At 39.5% G+C, this 12,864-nt stretch overlaps 1 long non-coding RNA gene across 2 annotated transcripts in view; it reads right to left on the bottom strand.

Annotated features, from left to right (window-relative positions):
• Nucleotides 1–12,864, bottom strand: part of LOC112451691 — a 130,599-nt gene that overhangs the window by 47,736 nt on the left and 69,999 nt on the right. For both annotated transcript variants that reach the window (XR_003040401.1, XR_003040406.1), the window contains one exon: nt 1,401–1,581. This is a non-coding gene — a long non-coding RNA (uncharacterized LOC112451691). The remainder of the gene's footprint in view (nt 1–1,400; nt 1,582–12,864) is intronic.

Genomic DNA, 12,864 nt, shown 5'->3' with positions numbered 1-12,864 from the left:
ATAATTTAGTTATAAAGATATTGGAAATTAAAAAAATTACGATAAATAATCTGCCTCGACATTTTTTAATAAAAAAAATTTAATGTAAAAAAAGTTGTCATTAAAATCAAGGACGGTAATTGTGAACACCCTCTATACAACGTTCTTCTTCGTCAGGGAGGAAGCATCGTGTACTGAGGAATTGCTTGAGAAAAGGCTAGAAGGATCGAGAACTCGAGACGAAATTAACGTGGCATCTCAAAATGCTGAGAAGATTCTCGACACCGTCTATATGCTTCCTTTTGCTTCATATCGACGGCACGAAAAGTCGTCTTCAGCTCTAACCCTTTAGACCCCTACGTTTGGCGCGGCATAAAGAGTACTATCGACATTTCGCATAAAAGTGTCAAATTCGATGATTTCCTTTATACGTGAAACGTTATCAATCGTTAGCTATTAGTTTTCATTCTAAACTCAGCAATTAAACACTTATTCTATAAAATTTGTTAAATCTAATGCAATTTGTTCCCAAAATTTTGATCTTATCGTTTATTATTATGCAATTAATTATTGTTGATCTTTTAATATTTATGCGTTTAAGGTTGCCTTCTATAAAGTTTTTCTATAGGGTAATATTATTATCAGAATGGCTATTATTATCAGATAAGTATTACGAGAAACAAAGGCACGTTTATAATGGTGTTTAATTAACGAAATTCTTTATCAACGCTTTTTTGTAGCAACATGCTGAATGAATACGTTGTAGCGAAGATAAAAGTTGAAAGCCTGAAAGTTTGGAAGTTACGATCGATAAGACGGTATTCTGCCGCGGCGTAAAATTAACCGAGTAAGTTGCAAATCGTAACTTAAAAAGTAATTAAATTGAAGTAGTACAAACGAAATGAAGAAACAAATGTTATCATAATAGATATAACCCAAATACGAGAAATATACTTCCAATTTACTATCAGTGCTCTTCATCCTGCTATTTCAATCCGAATGATGCCGTTATTGTATTTGTAATTTATTGATTGCGAGTGTTTCAATTAGAGTTGAATTGGCACCATTACCGTGCCATTCAAATTCGCCGACTGTCAGTCAACTGTTCGTGTTTTTTCTTCCGTAATAAAAAGTTATTTGAACGTGTTGCAATATTACGCGAATCATATTGTTAAATACATTTCAATCCTGATGAGAGTTAGCGGAATTTCGTGTTAAAGCGACGTGAATGAGGGCGAATATACCGCCGATGATGCACCGTAATCCTAGATTTTATTTGCAAATAAAATAGAATCAATCCTACGAAGCTTATTTTATCCGCGCGAGAATAATACGGCAAATATTTGTTATTAAACGATAATACAAAGAATAGATTTGGCTAGCACGCGCGCGCGCGCAGCAAACCTTTAAAAAATTCTCACCAGGAAGTCGGTGAAGTGACGATGCGCGAACGTCTTCATAACGGAAGCGGAGGCTGAGGGGACGCCGGTTGGCGAGGATGACTGACGGAGGATGTACAGAGAAAATCTCGGCGGAAATCCTTCTCGTCTAAGCCGAGACCGGCTCCAGAATCCAGAATTCTCAATTCCGCGGCGGAGTGTGCTGAAAGAAGCATGAGTCGAACGTTAATTTGGTGTCTGCGCCCGACGCATCGGCTCTTTTTCCTTGCCCTTTCCTCTTTTCGTCTCCCTTGTCTCCTCCTTTCTCATTCATTCACCATTTCCTCTCTCTCTCTCTCTCTCTCTCTCTCTCTCTCGCTCTCCGACTTTCTCCGTTACAGTCGCGACGTGGACCAAGTGCATTAAAATAAATTAATTTTCATGAGATTTTCCCGTAGCGAATGGCCGTTACGGGGCTTAAAATAATAATTCAACGAGCCGCGTGGACGACGGAATTTGCATTTTGACGGCGCGGCACGCTTCTACGAGATGCCGGCGAGAGCTAACTCGCTCGACGAAGGGATGAAACCAGTGGCGGATAACCCGGTTTAGGATCTTACAATATACAGAAGTCTCACACGATATGCACACACATTACATGTATAAGTTTACCCACACAAATATGGATATTATATCAATAATGCAGAAACAGATTTTTTTAATAAACCAATTCTTAAATAAAATTTACTTGTTAACAATTTTATTATAATAGACTTCTCAAATCATAAATTCTTCGAGAATACAACTTCAGAGACATTTAATTTAATCGTTAAAACAATTGTTAAAGCAGCAATGTTTCGAGGAAAAAGATACTCCAAAATTTGAGATTACAAAATTCGTCTTTTCATTTCTTAGAAATTTGATTTGCTTTCTTGGTTTTCGTGCGAATGACGCAAAATATATTAAGGCCTCAGAAAGCTTTCATCCGCTACTGAATGTGTGCAGACGCGAGAAAGAGAAGAAAAGAAAGAGAGAAAGAGAGAGAAAGAGAGAACGGGACCAGAAAGGCGAGAAGATCGTGGTTCGAGAAATGGGAAAGAAAGAAGAGAGTCGGAGGAAGAGACGCAACGAGATTCTGGCAAACGCATTTGTTTTCGCTACGTGGCTACACCGTGACGTGACGATGGAAGTGATAGGCATCCCGCGGATGTCACAGTGTAACAATAGTGTATGTGCATGCAGCCGCACATACACACGTTGTTACACGTGTGTGCAATACAGGTAATACGTAGTGTGATGTTGTGTCGGGTCCTTTTTGCTGCGCAAAAATATATGACGAAAATGGACTTGGTGCATAGATATGGTTTGCAAAAATGTAGCCCTTTGTTGACGTGGATACTTGTCAAAAAAATTGCTAAATTCAAATGACACTAACTGGAGCTTTAGAGCAACAGTTGTTTTTTTATATGTACATTTTTTTGTAAAATATATATAAAAATTGTTTGAACAAACACTTTTTTGTGAAAGTGATATTAAAATGCAAAATACCAGGTATGACGTAAAAACATTAAAAGACAGTCAATATACAATACCTAATATAAATTTAACAAGAGTGACATATTAAATAATTTATCGATGTACAATATAAATACGATTGTTAAAAGTAGTCATGATTTTAGCCATAATTATATGCAACAAGACAGTCTTTGCAAATCTTTAGAGAATCTCTGAGAGATTATTTCGGATGTAACGTAATGTAAAAGCTATGCGCTCGCAATGAAAAATAAACTTTGCGACCTTTCAAAAGGTATCCCCCGACATTCTTTATGAACGGCGGAACGAATCGTTTTCGTAGCGCACAACCGGAGGATGCCAGCCATACGTATTCTTCCTCAGAGACGACAGTTATCAGACAGAAAACAAAGGAAGCGTAACGATGAATAAAAAGAAACCTTTATCCGCCCGACGTCTCCAATCCCTCGATACTCGGCAGAAGCAATTATACGCAGCTGGCGCGGTTGCGACGTCGAATCGATCGAGCTCGATTCGGACGATCCTATGAATGCCGAATAAAATCGACCGGGTACTAGCGACGGGGTCACCGCGATATCTCAATATACCAGATAGCGTCAGTACTTTCCTCTCGTTATTTTGACATTAATTGACATTTCAAATTAATTGAGCCATCGTCTCTCGATATCAGAAAAAGACGGTATATTTCTTAAATGCGCATCAATATTCACGGGATAGGAATTCCTCTTTTGTATTTAAATATCTCGCTCAAGATTTTGATTAAATCGTAAACTAGACAGTTGTGTAAATCGATATAATACGACAATGATAGTTATAAATCAAGATTAATCCGTACTTTTTTAAAAATAAGTTTATCGTTGCACGTCAGAGAGCGCAATATAAGCGGTATTACCCACGGAATACAGAGGCACGCTCGAGGTAGTTACGCGAAGAGAATCAGCATCGGGGATCAACGGCGCCCAGAGAATCTCGCGTTTCCCCGCGATTCGACACGCTCGTTTTCCTCCACGGGCACGACCCAGTTCGCGAAAGGGGAGTCACGACTAGTTACCATCTACGTATCTCTACGTGCTGTGCTGTGTGTGTGCGCCTATGAAAATCCTCTCCTCCTTCCCCTGTTACCGCCATAATCGCGAAGAACGCGATCCGCGAACGTGTTTTGCGCTTAGCGTCACGATGCATCGTACATATGCAAGTCCGCGGGGAGGCAGAACGAGGGGGGGGGAGGGGGGGATCGAGGCAGGATGCTGTAAGGCACCCCCGGAGAGTCAACGGCGCGACATTAGAGGATGGAAGTTTCGCAATTTGTCCTCGGCGCAGCGCGGTACTCTCAAAATGCCCGAGTGGAGCAATCAGCCTCCGCTATCCCAGGAGTAAGACGTACATTTCTTTCCTTTGTCCCGGACACACGGCGCGGACACACGGCGGAGAAAACCGACGGAATTTATCCCGGCCGTGCCGCCGCTGGCTCGGCCGGCCGATCGTCTCTCTCGTAAGTGAAGCTCCGCTAGCCGGCCCGTAATTTGTACCGGCTCGATACTTTCGTATGCAAATCGTGGGACAATAAGGTAGCGTTTCTCTGCTCGCTGTGCTCACGACAAAGTTCGCGAGCGAGTTTTGCGCGATGCGTTCCGCCGCTTGCTGTTCTATTTCTTCTCGATTGCGCACCACCGTTATTACCGTTGTTTGCCTTCCTGATCGCATTACCGCATGAGAATAATGAAATAAGAGAGGAAAAAATAGGTATAACGCAAACGAAAAAATTGGTAGGAAGAGAAGTGTACGATCGCACGCGTGTTCTCGATAACGTAAAAATGTGTATCGTATGTTACGCTTTGCTGCACGCGGAATTTATCCAAATCGAAAAGAATGCGCATAGTATCGTTGATCGGATCTTCAAGGTTATCCGAACGCTCTTGGAATGTTCCTGTCGTTGGAAATGCAGTAAGCCTCTAAGGTCTACAACAACTTCCAAGCTTTTAAATCTTCCAAGAGATCTTCGAAACTTTTAGTATTTTCAAGATCTTCGCAACTTTGCGGGATATTCAAGACCGCTGCGAGGTATTTGAACAATCCTTCAGTGACGTGACATTTCTTATCATAACTTTAAAAGTGTTGACACTTATCACGTTATGTGATAACGATTTAACTCGATCAAAAAGTTATCGTAAAAGTTCTATTAAGTAAACGCTCCAATAGTCACATGCAAGTGTGTTATATAAATTACTGAAGAAATATCAATTATGTTTATTATGTTATTATTTGCTTCCTCACCCTATTCTTTGCTCTGCATAGTAAAAAGAACAGTGCGCGTACGTCTTTAACAAGAGAAAAGATGGGATAAGATATTACAATACGCTCCGAGGTCATGCCTCGACGCGACGTCGCGAAATCGATCGAGTAGCCAGCTTCCGAGAGCGCGTCTGGTCCAAATATTTGCGGGAGCCGTTCGTGCGGTAGGAACCCATTGCACTTCCGGCGGAGCGTGTAAAGCGAGACGCCAGCGAGGGGAAGCCAAGCGCGACGCAGCCAGCTAAGATTTTCCAAGTTAAAAGGTTAGGTACATCGCAACACACACCGCCCGGCCGACGCTGTATGCCTTATGGATTAATCCGGGGAGGGTCACCGTTTGACTTTTGGCAATATTTAGACAACGTGGCAGTTTAATGGATCCGCGAGAAATGTGTTTGTTCATATGCAGCGAGACATGATCGATTCGATATCACTATGCAATTTCGACGTTAGCTTGCCTGAATTCAAATGTCCACTTGGTGTTTTAAACATTTTTAAACATTTATCCGTTGCAAACAGAAAAGCATAACTAAATCATAAATGTTGCTGTACAAGTATACGTATACAATTAAATAAAACTTTTCTGAAGAAAGGAAGATGATTTTATGATTTTTATTTCTTCTTTCTCAAAATTCCTCAAGCTATATACAGCTATATGTATATATTACAAGTATATAACAACTTCAGCATACACATTTTTCAAAAATATAAAAATTCTGTAAGGAATATAAAGACATGAAATGGTGTGAAATAATATTCGTGAGTTTTCACTGCCGCGCTTCTCCTATAAGCAGGATATATGCGGCAGATTTCTCTGACGTGGAAATTGCATTAATACGATATTTCACGTGTGATATTTCAATGTTGCAACGTCCTTTTCTTTGTTTCGCAAATTATTATAGATAAGTATGAACAAAAGATGAATTATTCTTTCAAAATTTGTTTATATTCTTGTAATTAAAAAAACGTTAGGAGCTATTCGACGTAAAATAATAGTCTGTGTTAAATAAACAAGTAAAAATGCTCGATATTTTTCTGAAACAGCGATGTAATCTTTTTCTCTATTAAAGCATGAAAGTTTTCGTTTGGATTTCGCGAAGAATGATTGATTACTTCTCGATACTTGTAGTCGGGCACAAAAATGTTGAAATTAATCGTAATTTGATCACACACAATGAATCTTATGTAGCTCCTATTTTCGGTAACATACCTAACAGCTTTACTTCAAACTCCATTTACACGCACGTGTGAATTTAAAATATAATTCTTTCAAGAAAAAAAAATCTTATTTCAAATATTTTCACATTTTCCATTAAATCTATATTGTTATAATAAGCTTTATATAAATAAAGAGGAATTTAAAAAAGTTACCTTTTATTTGGAATATAAAAAGACTACTCCTAAAGAAATTAATGTTTAATAAAATGAACCGGCCTCTCGAAAGATTAATGAAAGGACTAGAACATGATAATACGCTTTTAATTATTGCATTTGCATGCTGTTCCGAGCTTAATTCCGTTTGCCGCGGCAGAGAAACATGCGAGATGCTCATAAAGGATTTTTACCAACAGGCGCGAATAGATTTAGATGCTCTCATTTAAATGGATTTCACTGTACAACGAAAGTTTTATGACGCGTATCAACCAATTCTTCCACCTCGGCATCTTTCGAAAATGTTTATCGCGAAGTTATTCCGAGGATGGAACAAACGGCCCAACATAAGCAAACTTTGCAGCGAAACAGCAGCTGATGCTGACTTTAGCTGTTGCTGTTAACCTTCCGCGGATTAATCCGGCGATGCCGTTTGTGCGGCTGAGATTGTAGGAAGAAAGCTTCCTCCGGCAAACATGTCTTGGGTGCAGTTTTAGAAGATGACCGATTTTTATAAAAGCCAAGAAATACAAGATACCCTCGCTCTTGATAAATTTTACAAGATTTATTGGTTTTTTTTTTTTTTTTAAATAAAAATCTATATTTTTCAACTTTGACCCTGAAATTCGCGAAAATTTCGCGAAAGAGAAATATGTGAGAAAAGAGTATTTTCTCACTTGACGTTATCTTAGAAGATGAAAGAGGATAAATAAATATTTCTCGTGAATATCCGTTGGACACGAAATTTATGGATTTTATTGTATTTTCATGTCGCACCTCTTTTTTTGCGACGCGATCGTTGCGCGAAGCTGCGATTTATGGTATTTGATAATTTTTTCGTGACTGCAGATAACGGCTTAAAGTGAAAAACTCATTTTTTTTAACGACTAGGGAGTCGTGGACAATTTATTTATACATATATCTATCCGAGTTTCCGACACAATTTTTTATTTAAACATTTTAGCTGCAGTGACGCTCTTGTACACTATTCATACCGATCTCTGTTGGGGGAGAAATTAATTACTATTAAATATTCAATTGATAATGATAGAATATCCAACGCAACAATTAATTTAAACATAAATCATAATCAGTATTATTAATCGCATTAATTCCGCTAAATTTACCTTTGAATACTCTTCATGAGCTGTCGGTTTCGTCACTGAAAAATCATCGCAATTTTCGCGATTCTATTCGAGAGTCTACCGTCATCCCACACTTTTACGCACAGACGATCAAGCGATAATTTAAAATCACTTTATCAGCCTTGCCTTCTATACATTGATTTTGATTTCACTCGCGCAGTGGGAAAAGATCGTATTTACGGATAGGACAGATGAAATATGCAGAACTGGCCGGATGTTTTTGGTCGCGACAGCAGCTACTACATTCTTATGCGGCTCACGGGCAGGGATTTGTATACACTCGACTCCAAGTACCGAACATATGGCCCTTTATCTAGGGCTTTATCTAGGGAAACTATACACCGTCCTTTGGGGTATGCGGTATGCACAGCTTAAAGAGAATACTTCGGAATAGTTTCACATAGAACGACGTTTTACAATGTTACCGTCGTTTACGTTATTCACGCTACGCGCTACCGGTTTCGATATGCCGCGCGCAGTTATAAAACGCTGCGCGTATTCATTCTTTTGTCGCTATTGTTATCTCCCTTTGAAAGCACCGGTAGAGCTAGTTTTTACCGAAAAACATATAACAACGCGCAATGCAAAAGCTCTTTAAAGAAGGAATTCTCTGTTTTTCTCACACTGTAGCATATTAAGTGCAGTTTTCCTCTGTTTCGTAATACCTCATTTTATCTCATCGCACAGAAAATATATTATCATTTCTATTTATACCGCGCTAAATATATTTAAATATATCTTAAGCGAAACGAATAAGATATACTCATTACACTTCTGATCTCAAACAACGCAACCTTCAAACGTCAACGTCCAACGTGGCAGAAACATGTCTTATCCATTAACGATTATAAATGCTGAAACCAGCGTTGTTTCCGGCGCTTACCGCGCTCATATTCTAATGGTAGATTAAGTCAACGTGTATCACGAACGACGTACTGTAATGTCCGCGCGGTATACATAATATGTAGACGCTGTAGTTCACAGCGAGCGCGCGCGCACCGAACGGACACGATATACACCTGCGAAATGTACGTAGCTTACATTTTAGCCGGCGCGTAAGCCTTATGTTTGCATCTAAATGTAAACTTAGTTTGCATAATCTCATCCAGCGGTGGTACACGTGTTCGTACTTTTAATTTTGCAAATACCGTACGCGGCTTACACGCTTCTCCTCTCCTACGACCGCGACGGTAGAGAACTCGGCCGACGCGCCGTAATAAACACTTTCCTCCCCGGCGCAGTATATCCTTTCCCCGCCCGCATAAATATTTCAATTGGATTTCGTTTTAATTAACTCTAAAATTGCACGGCGGAAAAACCCCGCGCATGCGACGTGACGGCGAGAAACTTATCCCCGCGTAATACTTGCACTTCCAGCCGGGGTCCATCACGCGAGGCAGGACGAATATTCGTACAAACTCTGCTGGTACCAATATTGATCCAAGAGAAAATACATTTTACAAAGATATATTGGAATAAGTCTATTATTTTAAGCCTAACACATGTGGTTAATAATTATTTTATCTTTTATTCCATGAAGGAGATTACGTAATTTTGCGTGTCGGATAATGCAGTTACTGATTATGTAATAACAAACTGCTCAGAATTGTTAAAAATATAACAAAAAAACAGAGGACAAAAATTGAAAGATGGGAACATGCTCTTTGTAACCGCGAACGAATGTATGGAAATATATAATGGATATAGAATCGCGTGGTCGTCGTATCTTTAGGCGAATTGTCTTTGAAAATTCTCTTTAAGATAAAGAGGAGATGTCTTGAGCTTCTTACTTGGCTTTTCTTTTTCGCTGTTAGTATGAAACTTCGCGTTTGGGCACCGACATCTGGTACGACGATGGTATTCCAGTATCGAAACCAGTGTATCCATAAGTCTTACGGAAAGTTGGCAGGCTTTACCGCGATTCCCTTCGTCGTAATTTCCCATCTATTATTTATTTGTCTTCCTCCTTGCTTTTGAATCTTTTATCTTGAAGGCAATCTCGCTGAAATCGTGTGCATGTAACAGCAGCACTATGTTTAGATTGTCTGGTTTTTAGGCAATTTTAAGATAGTTTTCTCGGATTCTCTCTTTTCTCTTTTTATTCCTGCAAGAATAATGTTTCGCTAAACTCGATAAACTTTATTAAACTTTTAATCACATTTTCGTTGAGCTTGAGCATCTCCGAAATTTTTTTTCGATCGCCTTTTAACACGTGCAAGTGTTCTTTCAATACTTTTTTGATTACGATTGTATTTTGCAATATTTCCAGCAAAGCTGAGAGCTTTCCAATAAACGCTAAACCGTATTTTAAATGACACTCCACATTAATCACAACTCAAGAGAGAATAAAATCCACCATTCAGTAGTCGATAATGTTTCGTGTGATGTAAAATCCGCATCATTAACACTGAAGCGCGCTTCAATTAGCCCGCCATAAATTACCGCCGGCGGGATAAAGGATGGGGGACATTAACAACGTTTTTCGACGGATGCGGTCGTCGTATTTCTTCGGGCCAGCGACCGTAACCGGGCTAGTCGTTCCTGTAACGTCCTGTACAGAAGCAGGACTTTAACCGAGATAGTCGTACCAAAATTCTAGAAACGATAAATTTCAGATATACGAGATAAATTACATGCGGGTAGAAGGTCCAACGATTTCCAACAATTTAAAATAAATTCTTCGAATATGGGGGACGATGTGTGATCTACTGATCTATAATAGTACTTTTCTTTCATTTTAGGTTACTATTTATTTTTTTAGATAATCATGTTATTTTTGAAATATACTTTTTCAATCTAAAATTCTCAGATATCAATAGTCTTCAAATCGAATGTTTAAAAATTATCCAACAAATACTGTTCAACATTTGTTGGATAATGACGAAACAAATTGGATAAAATGTAGAAAGGACGAGGAAAGAGTGTCACTACAGCAATACGCCTCGGGCAGGATGCCTGACGGTCATCACCAGCCCTATGTATAGGCGTATACATACATCTCTCCCTCGTCTTCCGAGCTTCACCATCTATCTTTACCGGGAATAATACTCTCTCTCGGGAGAATTGTCGATACGAAAACTAGGTTTTCGGCTTCGGAAAATCGATCACGACGCAGGGCATCGCGACGCGACGCGCCGCGCCGCGCCGCACTGGGCCGCGCGGAACTCAGAAAGCGGATAAAATTTTGGCCGTGCGTCAATCGGCTCCCGATTTAGACTTCGCTTGTGAAACGCCGGCTAAATCCATCTCGAATCGAAATGTTTTGATGGCGGACTGGTTGCGCATATAATGTTTTGCTTTTGATAAATCCATCTGGCCGTGACGGCTACCGCGACGGCTTTCGCGAGCGTGCCTGAAAATCATTGCCGAACGCTGTTTTATGCCGGGCTATTTCGCGCTCAACAGCCGGGGGTTGCGACCGTGTGATTTATCATCGAAACATCGTTCCTCGGGATTTCCGCCTGTCGAGATTTCGTAATATCACTCAATTCAACGGTTCTCCACACGGTTTTGACAGAAACAACGGTACTTATATATTTTCCAACAATCTACACATTATCTACAATCTATCGATTTTTTAAGCTCAAGATAAATCGTACGCGATTATATTTAACATGAAGTATTTTTTCACAGTAAGTCAAAGAAGTGACAACGCTATCCGACTGACGCAGTCAATAAGACTCGAAAATAAAAGCTCATAAATATCCTATAGGCAGGTAAAGGCCGTGTAAATCTAGCTCTATGGTATTAATAATGAAATGTCTCGTGGCGCTTTATTGCGACACCTGATTCCATTCTCTTTCTCTTGACTACCCGCCGTTGTAAATCGCGATAAAGCGCCCCGTACGAAATGCAATAATTTCAATCTTGTTGGCTGAGCGAGGTTCTCGCGGCGTGTAACATCCGCCGCGATCGTTCGCGAAAGTCGTCGGATTAACCGGAAATTTCGCATAACGGCGGTATAACTATGCGAGGCCGCCGCGCGAAGATGGTTACTAGTAATTGCAGTTCGGAGTCGTTGAATGTGCGTATCGAGTCTGCGGCTAACCGCGTTCCATGGCATCGCTTTCCTCCGCAGATAAGCGGCGGAAACTTCGACGCGCATAGCGGTGTCCCGTAAGCCACGATCCGCCATCATATTGAACTACTTTTGCCGAGGCAAACTTCACAGTGTAATAAAAGAAAGGTCTCCTCGAGCAATCAGCGCTTGAAAAAAGATTAATTGAGAACTTTTATTATAAGAATTACGAGAGAAAATTATTTGTCTTAATGATTAAGAAGAAAAGAAGGTAATTATTATCGGTATTATCGGACTACAATTTTATTTATAAGGTCAACTTTTATTTCTGTTCAAAATACTTGTTACAATTACAGAACAATTGTGAATTATAATAAATTAATTATAATATAAATTCATTATAATAAATTAATTATAATACAGTTTTATAATAAATTATGAAAATTATATGAACTTAATCCGTTATCGTTTCGTACTGCTCTGTTTATTTATCATACGTTAGACACATTTGTAAAATCATTTTCCCTGCAGAAGTACGGTTATTCCTGTATGCGGTATATAGCGATGTCTCTACATCATTCTCGGCGTTTCAATTACACACGGTTGTGCGTGTACGCGTATACGCGGACGCGTTCGCAGTTGCACGTGCGCATGCATAAGCTGTCATATCCAGAGAAACTGTTTATTCGATTCGCATCCGAATCGTCACTTGCACGGATTTTCATATCTTCCTTACTAAATAAACTGCCTATACCCACAATATGTGCTTTACGCGCATTTATATACGGACTGCAGCTGACACAAGAAAGGAAATGCTACTTTTAATCAGGACCACACGTTTGAAAAAGAGAGAGAGAGAGAGAGAGAGAAAAAAAAAAAGAGATATATATAGCAGTGCCAAAGAAAATACTGATTCAACAGTAAAATCTTTTGAAAGTTTATAGTCAGTCAACTAACTCACCAAGCTTCACGATTCCTTCGTAAGATCTAGATATTCTTTTTTTTCCAGAAACGATAAGCAGTGACGATATTTCCTCTTCTCTCGGAAACTTTGAATCAATGACGATGCATCACGCGAGATCGCCGAAGCGATATAAAAAGCAGATGTTAGTTTCCGAGCGAGAGTCCGTGTGTGTTTAAAAAACAA

This window comes from Temnothorax curvispinosus, unplaced genomic scaffold (genome assembly GCF_003070985.1).
Source record: "Temnothorax curvispinosus isolate PA1 unplaced genomic scaffold, ASM307098v1 QBEX01000258.1, whole genome shotgun sequence".
Taxonomy (NCBI): Eukaryota; Metazoa; Arthropoda; class Insecta; order Hymenoptera; family Formicidae; genus Temnothorax; species Temnothorax curvispinosus.
Note: the sequence above shows the minus strand (reverse complement) of the source record. Positions and strands in the feature narration are given on the sequence as shown.